Source organism: Antechinus flavipes, chromosome 3 (genome assembly GCF_016432865.1).
Source record: "Antechinus flavipes isolate AdamAnt ecotype Samford, QLD, Australia chromosome 3, AdamAnt_v2, whole genome shotgun sequence".
Lineage (NCBI taxonomy): Eukaryota > Metazoa > Chordata > Mammalia > Dasyuromorphia > Dasyuridae > Antechinus > Antechinus flavipes.
In genome coordinates this window covers 569,885,225-569,912,679 of record NC_067400.1, presented here as the reverse complement: position 1 = coordinate 569,912,679, position 27,455 = coordinate 569,885,225, and the positions used below count along the sequence as shown (strand labels likewise).

At 44.8% G+C, this 27,455-nt stretch overlaps 1 protein-coding gene across 1 annotated transcript in view; it reads left to right on the top strand.

Annotated features, from left to right (window-relative positions):
* HIVEP3 (HIVEP zinc finger 3) overlaps window positions 1-27,455 on the top strand; it is a 666,961-nt gene that overhangs the window by 414,787 nt on the left and 224,719 nt on the right. Inside the window, 1 exon segment of the mRNA XM_051987908.1 lies at window positions 17,911-17,991. The gene's annotated coding sequence lies outside the window, so the exon portion shown is untranslated.

The window sequence follows — 27,455 nt, the reverse complement described above, 5'->3', positions numbered from 1 at the left end:
CCCTAGAATGGGATGCTTTTTTATCTACATTGTCTGGACACTGAAAAGAAAGAGTGATAGAAGGAATGAACTCAGGGAGACCTCACTTTGACATCAGCTGCCTGCTGTCTGCAAGCAAATCATTTGATTTCTCAATACCTCCAGATGACTCTAAGACTAAAGCACAGATAATTGCTTATCTTTATCAGGGGAGGGAATTTCCTCATGGGGAGTTCCTTACATCAAGTACAGATGCCTCACCCCCAATCCCTTTACCCCTCTTTAAAAAATCATCCCAGAATGATATATTTAGCATAGTACCTGGCATATATTCAGTTATTTTTAACTCTTTGTGACCCCATTTGGATTTTCTTGGCAAAGATAGTGGAGTGATTTGTCATTTCCTTGTCCAGCTCATTTTACCTAAGAGGAAACTGAGGTAAACAAGGTTAAGTGATTTTCCCAGAGTCACACAGTTAACAAGTATCTGAGGCCAGATTTGAGCTCAGGATGATGATTTTTCTCTAACCACTGGACTACCTAAATGCCCACCTGGCTCATAGTAAATGATTAATAAATGCCTGTGGACTGCCTCCCAAAGTAATAAGCTTCCATCAGCAGAAGTCGTCGAGTATCAGATGACAACTTATTGGGGATGTTATAGTCAGTCAGTCCGTAAGCACGTATTAAATCTCTCCTGTGTGCCACATTAAGTTCTGGGAAATCCTGCTCTGGGGATTTATGGAGTGGAGTCCCATTCAGAACCACGTTGAAATCTATTACATTCATCTAGGACACTTGCTCCTAGGGGGAAAGGAGCAGAAGAAACATGATTATTGCCAGACACCCAAACCCTTCCCCCTCAACTGGTGTTGACAGCTCTAATTCCACTTCCTTGATCAGGAGTTTTGTGTCTCTTGAAGCATGTTGAATCTGTTTGGCAGATAGAGAAAGGGAGGTGCCAAAAGGAGAAATCACTTGCCTAAGACAGCGCTTCTTTTCATCTGAGAAATTTTTATGTAACCCTAGGTATATAGGGACATAAAATGGGTACACAACTTAAACATTTACAGATAATAAATTATAATTTTGTGTCCCACACATTCAATTACAAGATCCCATGGATCCACAGTTCAAGAAGCCGGGGCCTAGGGTACTGTACAAACCTGGAGCAGGGAGACAAATATCCCATTTATGGAAATCCTTAAGGGTCTAGGTCATGTTCTGCCTCCTCCAGGAAGCAGAGCCAGATTATTTTGTTCCTTAGAAAACCAATTCTGGTATAAATAGCCTATGTCCCAACACCCAGCCTGTGATAATATATCCTCTCAGCCAGATGGGGAACATCTCAGGGCTTGGGCCCTCAACTTCTTCACTGTCTTCAATCCAGTGCCAAAATGGGAGTGGGGAGGGGAGAGGGGGGCAAGAAGCTGGCACACAGCGGGTGCTTTGTAAATATTGTGGCTCTGGAGGCTGGTGCGGGTGCCTCTGTCCCACAGCTGTTAACAATGAGACCACACTTCTGCTGAGCAGAGACAGAGATTGCTAGGATTCACCCATGTTTACAAATGCCTTTCAAGTCCTCTGGAGAGAGAATATCCCTAATGAGAAAGTTTCCTTCCTTAGGGGCAGGGCCAGGGCAGGGCAGTGCTAGAGAGTATGTGTCTGTATTTGCCCGTTTCTCGGTGTGTGTCTCATATAAGTGTGTCTGTTTCTGAGTTTCTGCATGTATGTATTAGAAGATACCCAAGAGACTTCCCAGACTATTTCTGTTTTAAGGTGAGGGTTCAATAGCCCTCATTTTCTTTTAACGAGCTGGGTCTCCCCCATTGTTTAGGAACTCTTCTGGCCTTCTGGAGGGAGCCTAAGCTATTGCCTGAGCTTTTCTACTGATGGTGGATTCCAACAGCCTCTTTTCCTTTTCCCCAAGAGAGACAGTTTATAGAACAGTCAGAAGCAGGAGACCTAGATTCCGGCCCAAGCTTTTCAGCCAACTCACAGTGTGACGGTGGCCCAGTCCCTTCTCTTTGGAGCATCAGTTTCATCCTCCAGAAACTATAAAGTGCCAGGTAAACATAAGCCTGACCCACAGCTATGAGCTCATGGATCCAGTGAATTAAGGAAACACAATATTAATAATCCTCCGCTCAAGTCCTCCTCCGATGCCTCATGGAGGTGGAGCTGACCTTGAGTTTTCAAAGCTTTGCCAACAGATATCTCATTCTGGCAGGGCCTACCCAGTTGAAAAGGCTCCTAGTGGGGGCTCGGCAATGGACTGTGAGGCTCTTGTCTGAGCACCAACCCAGCTAGGTTCAAAGAAGCTCGTCACCAGCTGATTGGGCCCTGGGAGATAAATTATTGCAGCTCCAGCAATGACAACCTGCAGGAAGGGTGTACATTCTGCAGAGGAGACAGCCCCCATACTCATGAAACCAGGGATGCTTAAAGTACTGAGTTAGTACTTGTACTGTGTATACACACACAATTATTGCTGTTCTTATTTTTTACTATGTGTCAGGCACTGAACTAAGCCAATACAAACAGAAGCAAAAAACAGTGGTCCCATTTCAAGGAATTTAAATTGTTATTTGGGGAGGGGGAGGATAATACCTAAAGAGGAGCTTGAAAGCTGGGGGAGAAAATATGATATCCTCAGTCTGCCAGTTTGGATCCTGCCTACCTTTCCAGTCGTATTACTCCCTCTCAAAATGCCCTGCTGACTGGTTCCTTGTATCTGCATTTAATTTCCCACCTGTGTGCCTTTGCTCACATCGTCTGCTGTACTTGGAATGCAACCCCCTCTCATCTCTATTTCCTAGAAGGCCTTGATTTCTTCACAGCTCAGCTCAGTTTCCCCCACCTATTGGACATCATTCCTAATCACAGTTATTAGCACTCTTTACTTAACTCTTTAAATTACTCTGTATTTACCCCTCTGGGTTCATGTCATATCCCTTCCATGGAACGTAAGCTCCTTGTGGGCAGAGAATGTTGTGTTTTTGCCCTTCTCTCATCAATCCCTGGCACAATGTTTTGCCCAAAGAAGGTATTGAACAAATGTGACTCAATTCTCTGAGTTATCTCAGGCACGTTATTTCTCCTTTCTGATGCTCTGATTATTCATCTGACAGATGAGGAGACTACACTGGGTTCTTAACTTGGGATCCACAGACTCTTAAGGGGTCTATGGACAGACGTCATGGAGCCCATGAACTTGGATGGAGAAGATACATTTTTATTTCACTATATTTGGGTTTTTTATGAATCTTATACATTGAAAAAAGATGATTCTGCAGAGGCATATCAGACTACCAAAGGGGCCCAGGACCCAAAATGTGTCTAAGAACCCATAGATGGAGGGCTCAAACCCAAACTGTGGTCAAATAGTCACTTAAAATTATGTAGGAGAAGGGATTTGTTTCTGTATCCTGGAGTTAACAGAGGCCTTAGGGAAGTTTTAGTTCTCTGAATGGGAATCTCCTATATAACATCCCCAATATGTGATCATCCCACCTCTGCCTCAGGACCTCCTGTAATGAAGAATCCATGATTTCAGGGTGCCCCCTTGATTTTAGGATAGCTCTAACTATTAGAGCGGGGGATTGAATCCAAGGTCCCCTGACTCTACATCCAGTCTCATTTAAGTGGAAATGTGTGAAAAGAGTCCTTAGCTAGGAATTAGGGAAGCTAGGTGATCTCCTCAGGGGTACAATGGGAAAGACTCTTGTTTTGGGTAGGGGTTAGACCAGGTACTCTGAGGCCATTCTAGCCACAAGAGTCTGTAATTCTATGCCCAGAAGGTCTCTAGGACATCTGTCCCCACTCTCAGATCACAAACCCTATGAGGGTTGGCCATGTGTTTCCAGAATGGTTAAGGACCTAAAGGTAAATGGGGATCAAGAGAAGGATCTGAAGTTTTTAGCTTGGAGAAGAGATGATTTAGAAACTGAAAGACACAGTAAGTGTCTTGGGGAATTTAGAGTGCTTCATATAGAATCCAGATTCGACTTGATCTGCTTGGCCCCAGAGAGCATAAGTGGAAGCATAAGTGGGATTTGCAAAAAAGACAAATTTAGGTTAGAAATCAGATAGAGATAACTTAACAATTAGTTACCCAAAATGGAATGGGCTGCCTTGAGAAGGAGTATGATTGTTCCTCACAAGTGAGTTCTCACTTGTCAATAATGTAGGAGAATCGAATCCTGAATTTGAAGTTCAAACCTGAATTCGGATCCCACCTCAGACATGAGCCTCAGTTTCTTTGGCTATAAAATGGACCATTTTTCAAAACAATGTTCCTGAGATCTGATCACTTCACTTTCACCTCTCCCTTTTTCTTTCCAGACAAGAAGACATGCTCCCTAATCAGTCCTAATTTTCTCCCCCAGTTTTCAAGATCCTCTTTAGAGAATTTAAACTCCTTGAAATGGGACTGCTGTTTTTTGCTTGTATTTGTATTGGCTTATTACAGTGCCTGAGACATAGTAAATCCTTAACAAATGCTCTATCTAGCTACTATCTATCATCTTTCTAATCTATAACAGTAGCACCTACCTCCTCCTAGAGTTGTTACAAGGATCACAAGTACTTGTAAAAGACTTTCAAACCTTGAAGCTACATACACACTCATATACATGGAGGTATATGTATATCACACAAAGGTGCAGCATAAGTATTATGTACTTTTATGTATGTACTATGTACACATGTATTGTGCTTGTACATTTGTGTGTCTATATATGTACCTATATGTAAATATGAACAATTATCATATTGGAGGAATTCTTGGTTAGGTCTGGGTGCTTCTAAATTCCTTCCCAATTCTTAGATTTTCTGCTTCTCTCTGAATATGTCTGCCCAGCCCTGATCTCTGTGTTTAGGGTCTGTCTAGATCACTGGGGTTAATGGCCCTTTTGACTCTACTGGTACCCTTGGCTCACCTCATTTACAAGAGGCTGCTACTGATATTGGACTTTGATGTCCATTTCTCTGTCTCTGTCTCTGTCTTTGTCTCTGTCTCTCTAGCTCTGACTTTGTCTTTGTCTCTGCCTTTCCCATTTTTTCTGTCCCATTCTGCCACGGGAGATAGCAATTTTGTCCTAACTTCATGCATTCCTGCCAATTGCATTAAGTGAAGGACTCAGCCTACTGACATGCCCCTGCAGAGTAGGGCCAAAGGCTCTTTGAATCCCTACCACACAGGGTACCATATCTACTGAAGGATCCCCTGGGCATATTTGGCCTGTAAAGTCAAGTCAAGTTAAGTCAATAAACATTTAAGAGTCTTCTGTGTGCCAGCTACTGAAAAGACTTTCCTGGGCCAAGAAAGTGATGATTTAGAGGTGAGGGATGTGTTCGATATATTCAAGGACCCAAAGAGCTATCATAGTGAGGAGAAATCAATATGGACCAAGCTTAGTCCATAGAACCAGGAACAACAGGAAGAAGTTACCAAGAGGCAGAATGATGTCAAAACCTACTTTTTAACAGGTAGAGCTGTAATGGCAGAAAGTACCATTGGTTAGAAAATAGTAGATCTGCCTCGTGTTAGTTCTTCAGATGGATGCCAGCTGTCCACTTTGAGGAGGAAGATGCAGAAGGGCTATTCATAAGCTGGACTCTATGGTCCCTTTCATACATAAAAAGCTATGATTTCCTTCCCCATTCTCTCTAGACTGAGGGGAAATTTCCTGAAAGACAGCATAAGAAATGGAACATCAGAGTATCCCAAACCACGAGCCCCACCTGGTAGGAGTCTTCCTCCCCCCATCCCTTCTTTTGGAAATAGCTTCATTGACAAAGGCCCTCTAGATTCATAGATTTAGAGCTGAAAGGAATGTTAGAGGCCACTGAGTCAGGTGAGGAATTGAAGTGTTTTACCTAGGGATGGAACAGCAAGTGTCTGAAATGGCATTCAAACCCAATTCTTCCTGACCTCGAGTCCAGTCCTCTGCATCCCTCCACATTGTCTCTATTCCATTCTGGGCTGGGTTCCAGCTTTAAAATCTAGGGCTCGGGATCAATAAGCTCGTCTCCGGCACTTAGCCGTACCTTGCCCATCTGCTGCCTTTGGTGGTCCTTAGGGAGTCTGCCAGGCTTGGGGTAGAGGTAATGTCCCCAGGTTGGGGGTTGGGAGGTTATTTTTGGACCATTTCCCTGGCCATCTGTTTGGGAGGGAGCCTCAGGCTCAGGTTTCAAAGGTGGGGTCAGGTGCCTAGCAAATAGGAAAAGGAAAAGGAAACTACTTTTGTCTTTGGGCTCAATAGCCAAGGGAGAGTGATTTCCCTTTTGCTCTGAGCCTGAGTCCAGAGCCCAAGTGTGGGGCCGCACAGTGGTGCCCTTAGTTCAGGTGCCTCAGAGATGGAGGAGGGGCAGATGGCACGGGGAGGGGAGGAGCAGGGAGGGAGTTTGAATTTCAACATTGCCCACTTTGCCATATACCCCCCTCCCTTTAAAATCTGGTTGCCTATGACAACCTGGCATATCATTTTCTTTTTATATTATTCTTAGGCCCTTCGTTGCCATAACAACCGAACAATGCTTTTAAATATAGCAGTTAATTTTTCAGGCTGAGGCAACAGAGTTCTAACCCGTCCAGGAGGCAGACAGCTGTTTTGTCTCCTGTCATTTAAGACCCCCCTTGCCAGGCCAAATGCCTGACTTTAATGCCCTTTGAGACCTAAGTCCTCCCCCAAGGTGTGCTCTGGGATGGCTGATATCCAGGGTCATACTGACATTGCATCTGAGAAAGTCCCTGGGGGACAGAGAGTTGGGAGGGAGCTTCTTCTCTGAAAATCCCCAAGAAGTGTTCCAAGCCCATCTTCCCCATCTCCCCGTTCCTCTTTGAATTATTGATTTAAAATATCCAGTCAGAATCATAGAAGAGCCTATACTCTTCCCTCCTCCCCTTGGACCTTCCTTTTCCCACAGATGTCGAGCTCATCAGTCATAAATCATAGATCGCTGCTGGAGAGCCAAGGGCCCAGCAGGCCAGAAAACAATTGGAGATGAGCCCCTGGGCAGGAAAGAGCCTGGTGTCAGGACTGGTGCCATGGAACAGGAGAGAGGGGAGAACAGATAGAAAGGCGAGCTCCAGCTTGCTTTTCTGGGAATGAGAGAAGAGCTAAAATCCTGCTCCCAGGCCAGCTCTGGAAGAGTCCCCTTCAGCTCCCAGCCATAAACATTGCTTCAGAGGATTGGGAATTCTAGCTTCCCAAGCCCCAACTGTCCCATCTCTGTAATCAAGGTGAGGTCTATTCCCACAAATATTTATTAAATACCTACTGTATACTTAGCCTTCCAAGACTAAACATCTCAGAGTTGTAATGAGCTCTGAAAGGGCATGCAGTCCTTCCTCATCCAAAGAGGACTCCCATTCCCCAGCCTTCAGGTCATTCAGCCTTTGCTTGAAGACCTCCAATAATGGAGAGTTCCCTGTCATCAGAGGCTGCCCATTCAATTTTAGGAAGCTATAATTGTTAGCAGTTTTTTCCTTATGTTGCATTAAAATCTGCCTCTCTGTAATGTCCACAGCATTGCCTAAGATTCTGTATTCTGCAGCCAAATTATTCATGGCTCTAATATTTGAAGATAACAGTCATGTGGTGGATAGAGCTCTGGGTTTGAATCCTACCTGAAACACTTACTATTTATATCCCACTTTCTACAAGAGACATTTCTTGATTCCCCTAATTGCTAATGCTTTCCTTTTGAGAATAAATTCAGTTTTTTCTCCAATAGGTCTTGTTTGTATGTGGTTGTCTGTATGTTGTCTCTCCCATTAGACTGGCAGCTCTTTCAGAGCAGTGACTGTTTTGGCCTTTCTTTGTATCCCCAGTGCTTAGCACAGGGCCTGGCACATAATAAGCATTAATAAATGCTTTTTCTTGTTGTGTGTTCCTGGGAAAGTCTTTTAACCTCACTGGACCTCACTTCTCATCTGTAAAAGGAAGGGGTTGATCTCAGTGACTCAGAAGACCTTTTCCAGCTCTAAATCTATGATCTGATGATTTCACTCTGATACATGTTTCCCAGAATGTATTAGCCCTGAATGTTCTCCTGGCATGATTGCTAGGGTAATCTTCAACTTGGTTAATCTCCTCATACACAGTCCCAAAAAGAAGGAGGAGGAGAGAGAAGAGGATAGGGAGGAGGAAGGAGAGGAAAGAAAGAAGATGAAAGAAAGAGAAAGAAAAAAAGTGGGAAAAAGAAGGAAGGAAGGAAGGGAGAGAGAGAGAGAGAAAGAGAGAGAGAGAGAGAGAGAGAGAGGAGGGAAGGAGGGAGGGAGGAAGAAAGGAAGGAAGGAAGGAAGGAAGGAAGGAAGAAAAGAAGGAAGGAAAGAAGGAAGGAAAGAAGGAAGGAAAGAAGGAAAGGAAGGAAAAGAAGGAAAGCAGGAAGGAAGGAAGGAGAGAAGGAAGGAAGAGACTGTCTCTAGTTTCAGGATGGACTGGGGGGCAGAGAAAGACACAGGGCATAAGGAGGCCTGGGTTTGAGCCCCCTCAAAAGCTTAGCTCTCTGGGTCCCTGTAGGTGCTGACATTCACTGCTTCTCTGACCCATGAACCAACTCTGATTTCAGCATCATGCATCTAATGTTTCTGTCACCACTGAAGCATATGCTCTGGTGGGAATTTTTAGCAGATCTTCTTGGGGGCAGATCGCACTCCTGAGCTCATTAGAGTTATACCATTTCTTTCTCTTTCCATTCATACTGTTTTCTCTGATCCAACCAAACTCCAGTACAAGTCAGCTAATCAACTTCTTTATAGTCTACTCTTATTGTGCTATTTAGCACTTACTGTGCCCTCGACACAATATCTGGGGACACAAAGATCAAAATAACAAGGGTGCCCTCTCTCAAGGAGTTTCCCATTCTACCTATTCTATCTATCTAGAATACACGAATAAGTGAATAAGACAACACAACTTGTTCTGGTCCTTTCTTTCTCAATCAATATTTATTAAGTGCCCACTATGTGCCAGGCACTGTGCTAAGTGCTGGGGATAAAAAAGAAGCAACAGACAGTCCCTTCCTTCAAGAAGCTTACAATTTAATGTCTTGCTTCTCATCTCTCTCTATGCAAAGAACACACTCTCTACCTCTTTACCTATCCCTATCCACCCTATAGACAATACCTTCAATTCCAGCAAATGGTTAGAGCTCCTATGATGTAGAGCTGGAAGGGACGATGATGACTTTCATTACCCAACCTCTCTTTCTAAGGAGAAGGAATTGAAGGCAGGACATGTGATATGGTCTGTCTCTCTGAATATCTATCCATCCTTCTGTGTCGCTATCTAACAATCAGAGCTATCCAAAAAAGGAATGAACTGCCTTGGGAAGTAGTAGTTTCTCTTCACTACAAGTCTTCAGGCAGATGCTACACAATGATTTACCATCAAGAGGATCCCACATCAGGATCTGGGAGGGATCTTGGATAACATTTAGTCCCAAGTCCTCTTTTTATAGACAAGGATAGTGAGGCTAGGGCAGAAAGGGCTTACCAAAGGTATCTCAAGATCTCTGTTGCTCTAAAGGAGATACCTCTTTTGAGTAGCGATAGGACAAGCTGTACTTCAAGTTCCTATCTAAATCTGAGGCTCTGGTCTATGTCTATAAACTCCTTTAGATCAGGGCAAGAAGAAACATGTGATTGCTCAGTTGTTTTCAACTGGGATATATGACTCTTCCTCATTTGGGGTTTTCTTGGCAAAGATACTAAAGTGTTTTGCCATTTCCTTGATCTATCTATCTATCCATCCATCTATGTATTATCTTTATCTATCTCTGCATTTATCAGTCCATTCATCCATCCATTCATCCATCTATCCATCCATTTAACTTATCTATCTATCTATCTATCTATCTATCTATCTATCTATCTATTCATCCTTCTATGGATGAACTCAGGAAGATGAGTCTTCCTAGTTGTACTCTATCCACTGCACCACCTAGCTGCTCCCAGGAGGAACAGGACTTCTCTCCCTATTCTCCCTACACAAAACATACCCCATTCCCCTACCCCAGTGTCTCACAAAGGCTGTGACTTAGTAAATATTTGTTGAAGGATTATGGATGACATTTTGGCTTTATGCCTAACTTTTTCTTCCACAGCTTCCCTCTTATTCACTTATTCCTCCATAGACTGGAAAAGTATTCTCTGGCAATAATTTGTGTAAGACACACTTGAGTGCATGCTCTGGTTTAATGCAGGCAGCACATAGTCCTTGAGCTCAGAGTGGAGCAGGTGGAAAAGTGTTCTTGGATTTTGTCAGGGGATCTGGATTTAAATCACACTTCTGCTACTGACTGAACTGTGTTATTTCATCTCTTAGTGACTCAGTTTCCTCAGTTCTCAAATGAGGAGGTTGGACTGGACAGTTTTTATGGTAATTTCTGGCTCCAAACACATGTTCCTATGTTCCCCTGGTCTCTTTAAAGAGTCTAGTTTTGAGAGTCATTAATCCAGGATAAACTCTCTTTTCAGCTGAATGAAAGAAAGCTTCTTGAGGGCAGGGGCTGTTTAGTTCTATGCTAGTTGAATCTTGAATGTATCTATATAAATATACACAGACATATATACATACATATATATGGTTCCTCTATTAGAACATAAGCTTCTTGAAGGTAGGAATTATTTTTGCCTTTGAATCTCCAGTGTCTATTTCAGTGCCTGGCAAATAATAAATGCTTAATAAATAAATACCTGTTGATTTTTTTTCTATATCTCCAGTAGGGGAAGCTAGGTGGAGCAGTGTCTAGAGATCTAGAACTGGAAAGTTGTTCAGTCATCTTCCAATCATGTCCAACTCTTCATAACCCCATTTGGAGTTTTCTTGGCAAAGATCTTGGAGTGGTTTGCAATTTCCTTCTCTAGCTCATTTTATAGATGAGAAAACTGATCTAAACAGGGTAAAGTGGCTTGTCCAGGATCATACAGCTAGTAAATATCTAAGATCAGATTTGAACTCTAATATTTCTAACTTTAAGACTAGCTCTCTATCCATTGCGCTACCATGCTGATCCATCACTGAAAATGGTATGGGAAATATTCCTGATCAGGTAGAGATGAGTTAACCTTGAGGGTCCTTGTAGCTCCAGAATTCTGCAATTTACCTCTCTTTCTCTCCCCAATTCTAGGCAAAATCAAAAGCACTATGTTTATTTGTAGGCATCTAGTAAGATGAAGGATGGGATGGTTGCATTGAATTGAATTCTGGGGGACGTCAGGGATGCTCCAGAATGTCCTTTTTCTGACTATGAGGCAGAGTAGGGGCAGTGTCCTTGTCCCGCCAACAGGGCTCTTGCGTTTACCAACTCTAAGAGTTTGGATGCTTCCTTTGACTGGCATGAACCTTCATTTCCCTATCAGGAAGATGGGGATAATTACTCCTGACCTTTGGCTAAATGAAATTATGTATGTGAAAGAGCTTTTGCAATTTCAATCGCAATATAAGGGGACAATATAAGGAATAAATGTCCTCGTTGTCCCAAAGTAGAATGGGTTTGCCTCAGAAAGTAGAGATGCTCCTGTTCCCTCCTCTCACTCCCACTCCCCAATCGCTCTTACTCTTCAAGTAGAGACTGGCTAGCCCTGGGAAGGAATAACTACCTGGGTCCTGATAGAGAGTCTTTAAGACCCCTCTTTTCCACCTTTGAGACCCTGTGATTTTAAAGAGCTCTGAATAATGTGCAATATTATAGAGACCTGGATTTAGAGTTTGGAAGGAGGTCATTGATTACATCAAGCCTTACAGATGAGGAAACCGAGGCTCCAGAGTTATAGTTAATAAGAGATCCGGGCAGAGTTCCAACCTAGTTGTTAGGGACTCCAAGCCTCACCCTCCTGCGCTTATTAGTTTATCTCCTGGAGAACAGCTCTTTGCCTTTGGGGAAGGGCTCTCCGGTCAATGAGATTTTGAACCTTTTGAGATAATTCTGGAAGCTGCTCAGCAGCGAGTAAGGGGAGGATGGGGAGCCCCTTTATGTCCGGCTGCCGTGGGCCAGTGAGCATCTGATCAGGAATGGAGAGGATGCTCTTGCCCTTGAATGGGGCCTGTATCTCCAAGGAGCTGGGAGTGTTTGGCAAGAAGGTGGGGTGGGGGGTTTGGGCCGGCTTCCTCCTGGTGTCTGCTGCGAGAGCGGCTCCTTCCCTCCTTCTAGAGAGGAGATTTCTCCATGACCTAATGCCTCTGGCTGCCAGAAAATGGATCCCAAAGTCTGTCTTGAACTTTCCCTGCTACGCTGGGTGCCAGCACTTCCTGTCAGCAATCTCTGAGTCAGGTGAAATCACTTCTTCCCCTCTCTGGCCTCCGAATCTCCCAAACAGCTCTTGGCCACTTTCATGCCCCCCACCCCCACAGCAGCCACACGGAGGGTCAGCCTATATTTAGCTCTTTGCAACCTTGCCTCATGCACCAAGCCTCCTCGGCCCTCCTGGGGGATCTGGCCTGCGCTTCCCCTCCCTCGTTCCCACCCTTAGCAGGAGCTGCACTCTCTGTCAGCCTCGCAGCTGGGGCCCTCATCAATCTCACCAAATGTCAGAAGCCAAAAAGGGCTTAAAGAGCACACAGTCCAATCCCTGTGCTTTACAGATGAGGAAATTGAGACCCAGAGATGCTGTGGGATGCACCCAGGGTCACACCCCAAAGCAGTAGTAGAGTTGGGACCCAAACCAGCTCTTCCAGGCCCCAGCCAGAGGGAAGGCTGCTGGGTTTGGGGGACAGAGGCCTGGATTGGAAGTCTGCACATCAGGATTTAATGCGTGGCTTTGACAGGGGAATCAGTCGGGTTAGGATTGTGGAGGGCCTCAGGTGCCAGACCAAGGCCTTTCTCCATTGCTGTGGCGACTTTGAGAACTCCAAAGTTCAAAATGTAAGGCCAGGGAACTAGAAAAAGCAGCTTTCCGTTGTTTAAGAAGATCTGACCTGGCTACTTACCATCTGTCTGTCAGGGAGTTTGGATAAGACTCTTCACTTCTCTGGGGAGACTCTGGGCTTACACAGACTGCGTCCAACCTTGGAGGTATCTCCCAATTCTCCCTTCGGTTCATGCTGTCCCCAAGATTTTTTTCTGGAGACATCAGAGTCTGACTTGTTTGCCCCCGCCCTTGGTTTCCCCTGGGAAGATTGGAATTTAACTCGTCTAGGTCTCTGCAAGGAAAGGAGAGAAGAGCAGAGGAGAAGAAACGAGAGGAGAAGAGAAGAGAAAAAAGGAGAGGAGAGGAGAGGAGAAGAGAGGAGAGGAGAGGAGAGGAGAGGAGAGGAGAGGAGAGGAGAGGAGAGGAGAGGAGAGGAGAGGAGAGGAGAGGAGAGGAGAGGAGAGGAGGAGAGGAGAGGAGAGGAAAAGAAGAAAGGGAAAAAAGGGAAAAGGGCATCAGCTCTTATTGCTGGCACTTAGGTTAACAGAGTGTCAATTGTAGGACACAGGACACATTGTTTTTTAACCCAACAGAAAAACACAAAAGGTTTTCACCTTAACCCATGATTGGTCAAGATGACTTGCCTTCACTCTTTAGTGAACAATGGAAACCAATTCCCACGATACTTAAGGCTGTGTTCTCCATAAGCTCTTGGGTTTTCTAGAATCAAGTAACTCTCTACTCTGGTGAATGCACACATGACATTATGAAGTTGAGACCTCATTGGGGTCACCAGAGAGGCAGATAGATGGCCCCTGGAGTCAGGAAACTGAGTTAAAATCTGACTTAGACACTTATTAGCTGTATGATCCTTGGCAAGTCACTTCATTTCTGCCTGCCTCGGTTTCCTCATCTGTAAAATGCAGATAATCATAGTACCTCCCTTGCAGAATTGTTGTGAGAATCACAGATAATATTTGTAAAGTGCTTTGCCATTGGAAAGTGCTGTATAAAGGCTAGGAGTTATTTTTTATTCCTCAAATCAACACAGCTCACATCACTCAGAACATCACTGAAAAATAACACCCAGATTTGCCCTTCCACATCATGGCTCTGTCTGCTATTCCTCAGCTCCAGCTCCCACTTGATCTGGGAACTTTTCCATCACTTTACCATTATTGCTACATTTCTCTCTGCTTACATCTCAATAGACACTGGATAATATATGTAAAGCATTTGGCAAACTGTAAAGCACCTTCTAAATGTCAGCTGTTATTATTGGTCCAGGACCCATGTTTCATTACTTTCTTTCATCCGTTGCCATCTCTGGAATCCCATTATTCCCCAGAGGGTCCCTTGACTGTGTAGGTTTCCCTCCAGGGCACTGAGTCTGTGTGCAGTCCTACATTCCTCTGCTCTCCTTCCCCCACTTCCCCAAACCTGGGAGATTTCTATCAGTGCCACGGAACTGACTCAGCTATAAGTGATGATGGCCCCGGCCCTCTCAGAGATCACAGTTCAAAAAGCAGACGTGCAACTAGGGTATGGCAGTTGGGACTTTGACCCAAGGTGCTGAGTTTCAAGAGTGCCAACGGCATTTGTAGTCCCTTGGTTGCTTGCAAACAGGCAAGCTCAGCACCTAGTTGGGATGAATAATTAGTTATTATAGGAAGCGACCAGATGGTACATGCTTCCTCTCTCCTGATATAAGCTCCTCCTTGGCCTAACCTCACTCCCACTCTCCTTCAACTCCATCCCTACTTCCCAGAACATCTTTTTTTGCTACTCCCCTTGGCCTCCGTTGACCCCCGCCCTCCACTTGCTGGTTCCTACCGCGTTGACCCAAGTGAATGACAGTCAGAGGGAGGCAAGGGTCTCTGGTGAGTCTTGCCCAGTTATGGGGACTTCCAAGCATGGAAGTGCTGAGGTTGCCACACAGTGGTGAGGTCAGACTCCAAGGATCTGGTGCATGATGGGAGGAGGCTCCCAGAATCTGCCTGTAATCATAGGCTCAGAAGCAGCTGCTCCAGTCTTCTTGGCCCCCAGAATTGGCATTTGGAAGGCTTTCTCTCCAAGCAGATTCTCTGGCAAACCCTGGTCCCCAGAGGAGACTTCCTCAAGCCCAGCTGCCGGGTCTGCTAAAGCTCGGGTCTCGATTTGAGCAGGAGAGGACAGGCCTGCTGCAGTGACCCTCGGGGTCTTAGGGATAGGTTCCATCTGCCCCTTCCTCAAATTGGGGGTGAGTTGTGCCTCGAGCTGGCAGGGGCCATTCTAAGGCTCCATAGACAGCAAATGGCTTTGCAAAAGTCATTTTCAAAGTAGGAGGTACCCTGGAAGGGCCTGGGATGGAGTGACTGCTATAGGAGGGGGAGGGAACAAGAAAGCAACCAAGTAATTTGGGAGAAGCCGTTAAGAAGTCCTTGGGTTCCTGTTTTCTGGAACTGGGGCTGCAGCCACGCCTTCCTCGGCCCACCCCCACGCTCTTGTCCCTGCTTAGCTCATTACTCTTTGTCAAAATGTTCTGGAGAAAACTGGAATTGGAAAACTTGAGTTAAGATCCTGCCTCCAGCAGAGTGAAAAGATCACCAAATCTGAAGTCAGCGCACTTGGGTTTGAAAACCTGCCACTCACTGGTTGGGTGACCTTGGGTTTGTTCCCTAACCTCAGTTTCCCCATCTGTAAAATGGAGCATTGGATCCAATGGCTTCTAAGATTACGCCTATCTCTATATTCTCTGTAACCCTCAAGTACTTTCCTCTCAAAAGTGGCTTTCTTATTTGTAAAACAGGGCTGATATGGGTCTTCTCCATCTCACTCTCCAGGACTGCTGTAAGAAAAGTGCTTAGTGACAAATATGGAAATATGTTTAGGAGAATTTCACATGTTTAACCTATCTTGGATTGCTTGCTGCCTTGAGGAGGAGGAAGGGAGAGGAGAGTGAGAAAAATGTGGATCGCAGGGTTTTGCAAAGGTGAAATATCTTTGCATGTATTTGGAAGAAAATGAAATACTATTAAAATTTCAAAAAAAAAGAAAAGTGATTGGTAAGCCCATAAGTTTTTCAATAATTTAATCAGTCACTCAGCCAATATTTATTAAGTGCCTACTATGTGCCTGGCATTATGGCAAGCATACAAATACAAAGGCTTAGCCTTTAAATTTATTGGGAGAATTTCCATTCCGCATCATTATTGAATGCAAAGAGCATGAGAGAATCTGAGGCTTTAGCTATCAGCTGTGTCCTTAATAGGTTCATGACCTTGGGTAAGATGCTCAGCCTCCTTGCCCTCAGTTTCTGCATCTCCAAAATGGGCGTATCTCCCCCTCCTCCTGGCATCCTTTCTCTTGGTCTACGATCCGAAATGTGACAGACTTTCTGAGTGCTTCCACACACCCCCACAAACACCCACAGGCAGGCACACAGCGACAGGTGCTGTGCACTTAGGGATGGATAGAAATAGTCGCACAGGATGTGAGAAAACAGGAGAGCATTAGGTTGCCTGAGTTACCGATGCCCGGTATCTCTAGTGCCATCCTGCTCAAGGGATCAGGATCAGAAGCGAGGCTGAAGATTGAATTCTAACAAATAATGGTATCTCCCTCTGTCCCTTGTACTGATGCACACTATGGGTCAGGGACAAGAGGCCCAAACTGGGTCAGAACCAGCACTTATGGACATCTACCATACACGACAAGAAGGGCAAAGAAGAAACCCCGAACCCCTTGTACCTTCCTGCTCTGAAGCTTCTTCCCCACCCCTTGTTACTTTTTCTTTTTTTTTTTTTAAAGTCTCCTAACCTCATTTCAGCTGAATTCAACACACCTTCCTCTGATTTTCATTAATTAACACTCTACTTCTCCAGCCTACACCACTGATTACAGCAGGTCTCTGCATCCACTCAAACATCACTAACTTTCCTATTTCCTGTCACTCTTCCCTCTCCCAGGAGAAATGACAGCTCGGATAGCTGCTCCCATCGTCCCACATGCCCAGGACAGTAACAAAACAACCCACTTCTTACGTCTTGTGTACTGACTGGTCTGTGTTTTTCCGTGACCTCCTGGGGAAATCTAAGTTCCTTGAGGGCAGAAGCTTTCATTTTTGACTCTGTCTTCATTGCTTGTTATGGCTCCTGACACTTGAGAATCAGGAGAAGTTTTTATGACTTGGGCTGAGTCTTGATGGGAGTCCGAGAAGCAGAGGCCAAAAGGAAGGCAGTTTCGGGAGTGGGAATGGCCTGGGCAAAGGCGGGAGACAGGAGAGGGAGAACGAGCAGTGAGGTAGCTTGCCTGGAAGGTAGAGTGTATGAGGGGGAGTCATGGATAATCAATCTGGAAGCTCGGCTCAGTTAGTGACTGTAATTAAAGCTGAATGTAAGCAATTACATAATTAAATTCATGCAGCCCACATACATAGGGATTTCTGATCATGTGGCTTACTACTGAAGAAAGTATCTGTCCCTGGGCTAGATGTTCTCGGAGGGATTTTCCAGCCCTGACCCTGAGTCTGTGACTCTAAGGCCCTTCCAGTTCTGACACTCTATGTTCCAAGGGCCCTCCTAGCTCTCACATTCTATAGGATTCTATCAGAATTCCAGTATAAATCTCCCCGGAATGACTTGAGGGATGCTGGGGAGACTGACCTGCCTTAAAATTATCTTCTCCACTGGTGTCTGGGATCCAGCCATCCCTGTGAGGTCAGCGATGCTCTCTGGGGTCCCTTGTTCGGATTCGGCTGGGGGAAGGGGATCCCATAAACCTCCGGGGTTTCAGGCTCTGGGATTTTTTTTGGACAAGAGCAGAGATGTGCAAAGCTACGGAGGTGGAATATCATGCAAGAAGCAGGCCAGTTTGGCCGAAATTTGATTGAGCAAGTGACTGCCAGGGAATTGCAACCTGGCTAAGGAAGGAGGCGGTGAAATCTGGGGCTAGGGTCCCCCGGTCACTGCTCATGGTTTTTTGTTTTTATTTGGGAGCTGGGATGGGGGATGTTAATTTTTCAAAACTAAAGAATTGGAGGATGGCGTTGTGACAGACGAGGCATTTTCATCCTCTCTCTCTCTTCCTTGTAGGCTTTTTACGAGCATGGTTGTCTCAGCTTCCAGGAATCTCCAAAACCTCTAGACTATGAGCTCAGCGTTGGCCGTTGGCAGGTAAGAGTCTCTTTGAGTTTCAAGGAATTCTAGGGCAGCAAAAATGCCAGGGGGTCACAGAGGAAGGGGGAGGTGGCAGAGGGTTGGAGAGGAGTTGACCGGGGAGGGAAGAGAATCTCTCTTTGGGAATCCAGAGCCCAGGATGTCCCATATGTGGCAAAGGAAAGTCAGCTGTCTTTCCCTGGGTGTTCCCAAACCTAGAAGGCCAATCCTGCTGCCAGGAAGGCACCCATGGGGGAAGAGAATAAACTCTGGTCCAGAAATCCTAGGTTCTGGTCTTGTGTGACTCTAGCAGATTCATTTCTTCTCCCTAGGACTCACTTTACCCATCTGTAAAATAAGAGGCTTGGATTAGATGAGGTCCTCCAAGCCCTGACACTCTGTGTTCTAATGTTTCCCTCCCCACCATCTCTGACATCTTGGGTTCTAAGGGCTTTCCTAGCTCTGACATCCTGGGTTCTAAGGGCAACTCCTGGCTCTGACATGCTGGGCTCTAAGGATCTTTCAGGCTCTGACATTCTGTGTTCCAAGGGTAACTCCCGGCTCTAACATCCTGGGTTCTAAGGCCTCCCAGCTCTGACTCCATGTTCTAAGGGCTCTCCCAGATCTGACACCCTGGGTTCTAAGGGTCTTTATGGCTCTGACATCCTGGGTTCTAAGGGTAACTCCCGGCTCTGACATCCTGGGTTCTAAGGGCCCTTCTGGCTCTGATATTCTGTGTTCTAAGGGCCTTCTCAGCACTGATATTCTGTGTTCTAAGTCCCCTCAGCTCTGGTATGCTATAAATGTGTCTCTCTGCTGCTGCTTTTCTGCTAGCAGATGGTCAGGAAGTGTTGGGTAGGCTGAGGGTTCTGTGCCTCTGCCATCAAATGCATGGCTCCAAGCAGGCCATTATTTTCCTGACAGTACAAAGGCAATTTTGCATTGGATGGCCCTTCCTCTCCTGGCCTTGGGTCTTTTGCATTGCCGTCCTGTGCAGGAGGTCAGTGGCAGGCTCGTGTGATTGAACTTCCCTGAAAGAGGAAGCCTTCAGCTACTCTCCTGGTGTTCCCAGGGCTGTGTGGGGACCCAAGACCACACCAATAGAATCCTAGCTGGTGATCCCTGCCCTCTGCCCCGGCTGAATTTCATTCAGCAGAGTGTATTTTTGTTCTTGATAACACATTTTAGGAAAAGCATTGTCAATCTGAGGGGTGTCCCGGGGAAGACGACCAGGATGGATGGGGACTGGAGGTCATACAGTGTGAAGATCAGTTGAGGAAACTTGCAGATAATTACCCCAGAGAAAAGAAGGAGTGAGAGGGACATAATAACTGTCTTAAAATATTCAAAGGATTCTCCCACAGAAGAGATGTTGCAGAGACATGATTTTGGCTCGAGATACAGAGGTGTTTCCCAACAGTGAAAACTCCCAAGTTGGAATGCCAGAGTCTAGCAGAATGTTTTGTACACAGTAGGAACATAATAAATGTCAAGTGAATTCAATTGATCACCTGTCTGACCTGGCGTGCAGGGGATTCTTGGCTGGGGAGAGGTTGGACTAGGTGCCTTTCCAGCCCTGAAGCTCCATCACCCTCAGGATGCCTTATCTGCCCTTCCATGCCCTTCCATTGACATGTTTTTTTCGGATGTATTAAGCCTTCCCAGAAGTGAAAAGTCAGCCTTCCTTCTGCCTGCCAGTCTGGGCTTACCAGCTTATCTGATGGCTCAGTCTGGCTCCTGTCCCTCGGAGCCAGGTGTAACCCTGGGGCTGCTCCCCTCCTGTCTGTGTCCCAGACAAATCTAACTCTTGGCTCATAAGAGATTTCTGCTCCGTTTTGCTCTCTGCCATCAGTTTCTGTTGTTTGGACCTCAGCCCACATCTCTAGAATCGAGGCCCTGTGGGCTCTGGCAGAGACCATTTGCTTCTTGGTCCCTGTTAGCTGCCCCAGGAAGGTAGATCCTGGCCCTGACCTTAACCTTGGCTTGGCTCACGAGGTTCTGTATCAGGCCGTATCCCCTCCTCAGGTGAAAGGAAAACAGACGGAGCTACATAAGTGTGCACATAATACAGAGCTTCCCTGAAAGGGACAGATGCCCTTCTTCACCAACTTGGGGATGGTGAAATGCAGGAATAACCACCATTGTTACTATTGGTCTAGACTGGGGGAGAGAATCCCTGGGGAGGACTCTCCCTCCCTGACTTGACTCCCAAACTGTTCTCCTGCAGGCACTGAAAGGATCCCAGGGCTTGCCTCACCTAGCCAGGATAGGTCAAAAGCGGGACTTGAACTCATCTCTTGGTAACTCCCAGACTCTTGAAGGTTATCGTGATATAATATCCCACCATGATTATGTAATTAATGATGCAAAGCAGATCCACAGAGGCAGCCCAGAGCAGGGGTGTCAACAGGGGCCCCTAAACCCAACCACACACATGGGTTGCAAGCTTAGAAAACCCCATATTCCCGTGACTTATGTCCTATGGTATTTTTATTGATTCTGTTAAATATTTTTCAATTATATTATAATCTGGCTCAGTGATAGGAGGACATTGGGTATTTAATCTCTCTTAGTATAATGTGTGGAACTGAGGTAATCAGAGGTGAGTAAGTGTCTGAGACCATTTTGGAACCCAGGAAGATGCTCCAGTGCTCTGTGTGCTACGGCACCTCCCCAGCTGCTAGTTCAGTGGCAGTCAAGACTAGAACCCTGGACTTCGGACTCCAAGTTCAAGTCTTTCCTCTGGACTGTTCGACTACAATCAGGCAAGCATCCTGGAAGGCCTGTCCCCAGCAGGCCCCAGGAACTCTGGAGTAGTGGGCCCTGAATCTTTGTCCATGAGCATCTGTGGCGGTGGGGCTCTGACTTAGTGGGCGTCTCCCTGCCTCCCATCCTGTTGGGCTCAGTGCCCAGTCAACCCTGGTTTGGGACTTCCCAAATAGAGCCTGCACTCGCCAAGCTCCTTCACTGGCCAGGGCCGACAGGCTTTCTTCCTGTGAGTCTGAGAGATGGGAAGGAGGGAGTGGGCTCCCCTGGGGAGCTGCTTCCAGCCTCCAGTGTGGCCTCCTACACGTAGTCCACTGGCTCTTCTCTTCCTTGGTTACCATCAGCCAGATCATTTGTAAGAGAGTTGGGGCTCTGGAGGGACAGAGCCACCAAAGGAGAAAAGTCATCATCCTCATCCTCATCCTCACTCCCATTTGTTCTGCTGCTCACGGTAGCCTTTTGGGGGTAAGCAGGCCAATTATTACTATCTTATTCCCATTTGGCAGAGGTAAAAACTGAGGTTCAGAGCGGGGACATCATAGAGTTTGACTCCAAGATCAATCCTCTTTCCATCATAGCATGGGCAGCTCTTTCTGCCCTCCCAGGTTCTGTGTCTGAAATAGTATTTCTGGGAACTGAATTGACTGTGACCCGCCCCCCTCTCTTCCTGAACATCATGGAGAGGATAGGTTCCAGGACTTGAGGAACAGGAGAGAATTAAAAGCAAAATTAAAAATTAAAAGCAAATAAAAAAAAAGAAGTTTGGGGGGTAATAGGAATGAAGAACAAGTCCCAATTAAAACCATCTTTGGAGATAATACAGGAGACTGAAGATATCATGGAAATGTGTACAGACAGAGGGATTTGGAGAATCTGGCTCTCTGTAGTCTGGAGAATTCTAGGCAAGGGCAGGACTCATGGAGAGATAGAGTTAGAGTCATCTACGATGGGGGACTTTTGGATACACTAGGAAAGCCCTCTACTCCAAAATTATATACTTTATAAAGTGTCAGAACTGCAGTGGACTTTCGAGACTATCTAAACCAACCACCTCGTTTGCCAGAAGACAAAACAATACTAGAGAGGGGAAGCACCTTGCCTAACGTCTCCTGGGGAAATATTTGTAGAGCTGAGATTCAAAACCAGATTCTTAAACCAAGTTCTCTCCTCCTCTTTGTGGTTATTGTTCAGTTGCTTTTCGGTTGCACCTAGCTCTCTGCGACCCAATTTGGGGTTTTCCTGACAAAGATACTGGAGAAATTGGAGAGGTTTTCTTTCTCCAGCTCATTTTTACAGACGAAGAAACTGAGATGAACAAGGTTAAGTGTCTGGCCCAGGATCACACAGCTAGTAAGTGTTTTGGGATCAGATTTGAACTCAGGATGATGACTCCAGGCCCAATACTCTATCCACTGTGCTACCTAATTGCTTTTATTAAGCACTTAGTAAAATGCTATTTCATTCATTCCCTGATGCCCCCAAATTCCCTGTTTGGGATTCATTCCTTTGAATTTAATTCAACCAACTTCAGGGAGCATCTCAGCTGTCTGTTTTGTCTCAGGAAGACACACACACACACACACACAATATGATGATGGGTCACAAGTAATAAAGAGCAAGATGAGTGATAATAAGAATTGGAAGAAAAAGAAAGTGCTGGAAGACATCTAGATAAATGAAGTGCCCCATCACTTGTCCATCGTGCTTTCATGCCATTCTTGTGATCTGTTTCCCTGCAATCCTTGTCATTTTCCACATTTATGACACTTGAAGATTTGAAAGTATTTTCTTCCCTATCTGGTGAACCCAAATGTTATCATTCCTATCTTAGAAATGAAGAAACTAAGAGTTAGTATGACTTAATGAGAGTCACAGAGCTAGATAAGTAAGTAGAATCAGGATCTGAATTCTAATCTCCTGACCCCTGACTACTAATCTTTGATCTACATCATGCTGTCAAACTCAGAGGAAGACAAGGGATCATTGTAAATGTACACAGGATAAATGAAGAAACCTTTATAAAAGTGATAAGGCCAGCAGCAGCTACTTGGTGCAGTGGATAGAGTCAGGAGGACCTGAGTTTAAATCTGACCTCAGACACTTAATACTTCCTGGCTGAGGGACAAAAAAAAGTGGTGTGCCCAAAAGGATGAGGGTACGGAAAGAGTCATTAATGAGAAATCAGGGCAGAGTTGACAAAGGCTCTGAATAAACCCTTCCTCTAAGCTTTTGGAGGAAGGTTATCAAAGGGAGAAACAAAAGTGATACTGTCTTGTGAATAGACTACAGACACAAGGAGTTAATAGATAAGTTCAGGAGAAACAGACCCTGAATGGCACAGAAACATGGGAAAGTAATAAAGGGGGCATTTCTATTTCTCTGCCAACAACAGAAGAACTAATGTCCATGATAATTTCCTATTTTAATAGGTAGAAGAGAAGGCAAGGGGAACAGCTAGGCTGATTCTAATCAATCAGAAGGAATATGACGGGAACCATGAAAAGTGACTGCTTCATCTTAGATTTCTAATAGAGAAGCAAAGACAGACATTGTCTGAAATGTATCTTGGATTTGAGGAGGGCAAATTCAAAATGCCCAAAGGAAGGACAAATCAGATCCCATGGACTAAAATTCTACAGGAGGGAATCCAGCCCAGGAGGGATGAGTAATTTTTAAGAATAAAATTGTGAAGTCATAGTTCTAGAAACAAAAATCCTCCCTCTCTTCACTCACACAATCACCAAGGAATGTAGACATGCAATTTACTGAAACTTGCCAGAGTATTCTCATGTGCAAGATGGAGAAATACGGACTAGACCGTGGGGTAATTAGGTGGCTTTGGAATTGGTGTGTTACAATGGAATCAGCACTTCATTTGGAGTCAGAAGTTCTAGGTTTGATTTCTAGCCCTGCTACTAACATTTGTAGTCTCCATGCAATTTTGGACAGGTCCCTTGACCCCTCTGGACTTGTGTGTTTATATATGTGGGGTGTTGGACTAAATGATCTCTGAAGTCCCTTCCCATGCATCACTTTTTAAGGGTAACTTGAATTTCTCTTGTTTCTCTGCTGCCCTCTAAATTTTGATAGCCTCAGGGAGAAAGCCCCAGGTCCCTCACCCTAGTTTCAGCTCTGGGCATAGTGTCCATCCTTCAGGGGGTGATAACCACCCAGTATTTTGCAGGATTAATTTCATATTATTTTGGAGATTTGAACACCCTGTATCAAGGACAGAGGCAAACTGGAGCTTACTCAAAGGAGGGAAAGGAAGATGTCACAGTGTCTGAATCCCAGACTGATATGGAATGAGTTATAGTGCAAATAGATAGATTCAGAATTGGATGAATAACCCAACATTCTGGTTTAAAATAGATTGAGGCAGGAAGAATGGGGGAGGGGTGGCTGTCTCTAGTAGAGTGCCACAAGGATCTGTCCTTGGTCCTGTTCTCATCAACATTTTATATAAGTGACTCAGATGGAAAGCTTTTCAAATTTAGGGTTTTCTTGAAAATGGAAGAGATAACTAACATGATAGAATTAGAAACCCAAGCAATCCTTGACAGGCTAGATTTGTTGTTATTTAATGGTTAGTCTGACTCTTCGTGACCTCCTCTGGGTTTTTCTTTGCAAAGATACTGGAGAGATCTGCCATTTCCTTCTCTAGCTCATTTTCACTGATGACAAAACTGAAGAAAACAGGATAAAGTGACTTGCCCAGGATCACACAGCTAGTAAGTATCTGAGGCTAGCTATAAATTCAGATCTTTGTGACTCCGAGCTTTATATTTACTCTCTCTACTAGATCACCTAGCTGCCCTGACAGGCTAGAATGATGGGCAAAACCTCATAAGATAAAATTTAATAGAGGTATACGTAAAGATATACACTTGAGTTTTTCTTTCAAAATCAACTGAACATGGGATAAGGGACACATGGCTAGATAATAGTCCACATAACAAGTCTCTGGAATTTTTGTCACTCCACAAGTCCAACATGAGTCAGTATGGCAATATTTGCTCCCCAAAAAACTCGTGTGATCTTTGTGCTGAGCAACATAAATTTAGCATCCAGAATGAGGGAGATTATCTCCCACCCTCAGATCCCAATTATTATATTATATTATATTACATTATATCATATCATATCATAAATTTAATATTTATTATTATAGAACATTATAAACCTATCTGGACACAACTTCTTATGGGATAATATTGACAAGTTAGTATCTGGCCCTGGAAGAGTATCTAGGTTAGAGAAGGGGAACTGGAAATTCCTTAAGGATCCATCAACTAGATGCATTTAGAGAAGAGAAGATCTAAAGGGAACATGTCAGCTGTCTTCAAATATTTAAAGGCTTGTGATAGGAAAAAGGAATGCGATTAAGTGGGATGACTCTTTCTGCTACTAAGGGAACCTAAGGACTGGTGGATCACTGGTGTTCAGGAGTCCCAAGCTACAGTAGCGCTAAAACTAATCAGCTAAACACGCTAAACCTGTCACAAGTATGTTAAGTTCCCCAGAGCAGTAGACCATCAGGTTGACCAGGAAAGAGTGAATCAATCCATGTTAGGAATAGAAAAAGCGAAAACTTCTTTGAATATCAGCAGTGGGATCGGAACTTGTGAGTGGTCACTATTGCTTTCAGATCAGATCAGATGAGGAGATACTGTCTCAAAAACAAAAAGCATCTCACTCTGCTTGGCCCTGGAGGGCAGAAGAAGGAACAATGGATAGAAGTTATAGGAATCCGATTTTAGCTGAATATAAGGAAAAACTTTCTAGCACAGATGTTGTAGATCAGGTAGGAATAGTACTAGAGAGAATGACCTCTGAGCTCCCTTCCTCTCTAAGGTTATATAATTTTGTGGCCCGTTTTCTTCCTCCCTGGAGGACCTGAGGCAATCTGGCCTTATGTACTAGGTCAGGGCTTCTTAAACTTTTTTTTCCAATGATGAATCCTTTTCACCTGAGAAATTTTTTCCAAGAACCCAGGTATATAGGTATATAAGAGAGGTATACCAATCAAAAATTTATTAATAATAAGTCATAAAGTAATTTATTTTAAAAACATTTCTTTTATCTATATATATATAATTTTACCATTTATTAAAGAGGAAAACAAATTTACTTACTAATGAGATAGGCGTGCTTGTTTATTTTTACATCTATAAATCTTGGTGGAACATTTGATACTGAAGGATGTAAAGAATTCAGAAACCTTTTATTACTGCCAAATTTTTTGTGATCCCCATATGGGGTTTTGACCCATAGTTTAAGAAGTTTTGTTCTAGAGAACTGGTTTGTAGGAGGAGAACCTAAAAGGAGAAATAAAGATGCTTGATGGTAATGGTTACAATGACAGCTTCAAATGAGGCGTTTATCATTTATATAGCACTTTCTTGTTTTTCAAGTGTTCTGTGTTTATGTGTGTGTGTTTTCAATTATTAAATTTTAGCTCCCCTTGTTTTTATGCTGCTCAAGAAATACAAACCATTACTCTCTAAATGTTGATGTCCTCAGGCAAAGCCTCAGGTGCCCTGCCCTAGTTTTAAGTCAAAGTCACTATTCATACTTCAGGAGGTTAAAAACTCCCCTGTATTCATTTACACATGTATGTATATATGTATATATTTTATAGTATGTGCATGTTTGGATGATTGGAGACTCGTTGGAGTCTCACAACCACCCTATACCCTATTACCTAGGGATTACTGGTATTATCATTCCCATTTTACAGATGAGACTTGTCTAGGCCCACACATTTAGTTTTAGAGGTAGGATTCAAACCCCATGTTTGAGCTGCCTTTCAGAAGAACTTAGGGAAGGGGAATCAGAGAAAAATGACAGTCATCATTTCATACTCATACAGCAATATCATTTGCATAAATATAATTTCAACCAATCGAAAAGAATTTGTTGGGGCAGCTAGATGGTGTAGTAGATAAAGCACCAGCCCTGAAGTCAGGAGGACCTGAGTTCAAATGCAGCCTCAGACATTTAATTTTTATTAGCTGTGTGACCTGGACAAGTTACTTAACCCCAATTGCCTCTCACACACACACACACACACACACACACACACACGGAAAAAAAAGGATTTAAGTGTTTCCTCTGTGCTAGACACTAGGGATTCAAAGAAGCAGTATCTGCCCTCAGGGAGCCTTCATTCCATTGGCAAAGACAACAGGCACTTGAGGAAATATATGCGAAATATATTCTGCATGAATCTGTCCCCAAATGCAAAGGTGAAGAAGGTAGCTCCCGTGAAGGAGGAATCCGGGAGGCTTCCCAAAGGAGTCATGTGGAGTGGAGGAATCCAGCTTCTGCTGCCACACCTTCGTGGCTCTCTCCATGATTCCGCGCCGCCATGTCTGGCTTTGTATTCCTGGCACTCAGTACGCCCCCCCACCCCCCTCCGCTCTCAGTAGGCGTATAATCACTGCATCAGGTCTGGCTAATCTGAGTCGGTGAGGGTCGGGAGAGCAGCCCCGCCGGAGATTTCTGAGGGCTCAGCCTGTCTATGGCGCACACTGCTTCCCCTCCTGTCCGCTCAGTCGGGCTGGGGGCTGCCTGGCTGCCCCACGAGGCCTGGCCAGCCCGGCGTTCCGGGCTGGGGAGCGGAGCGCGTCTGGAAGAAAGCTCGCTGGCTGGCATTCCTCCCTCCATTATGTGGTTGGCAGCTTGGTGGGTCTTGGAGAGAGAACTGAAGCTCC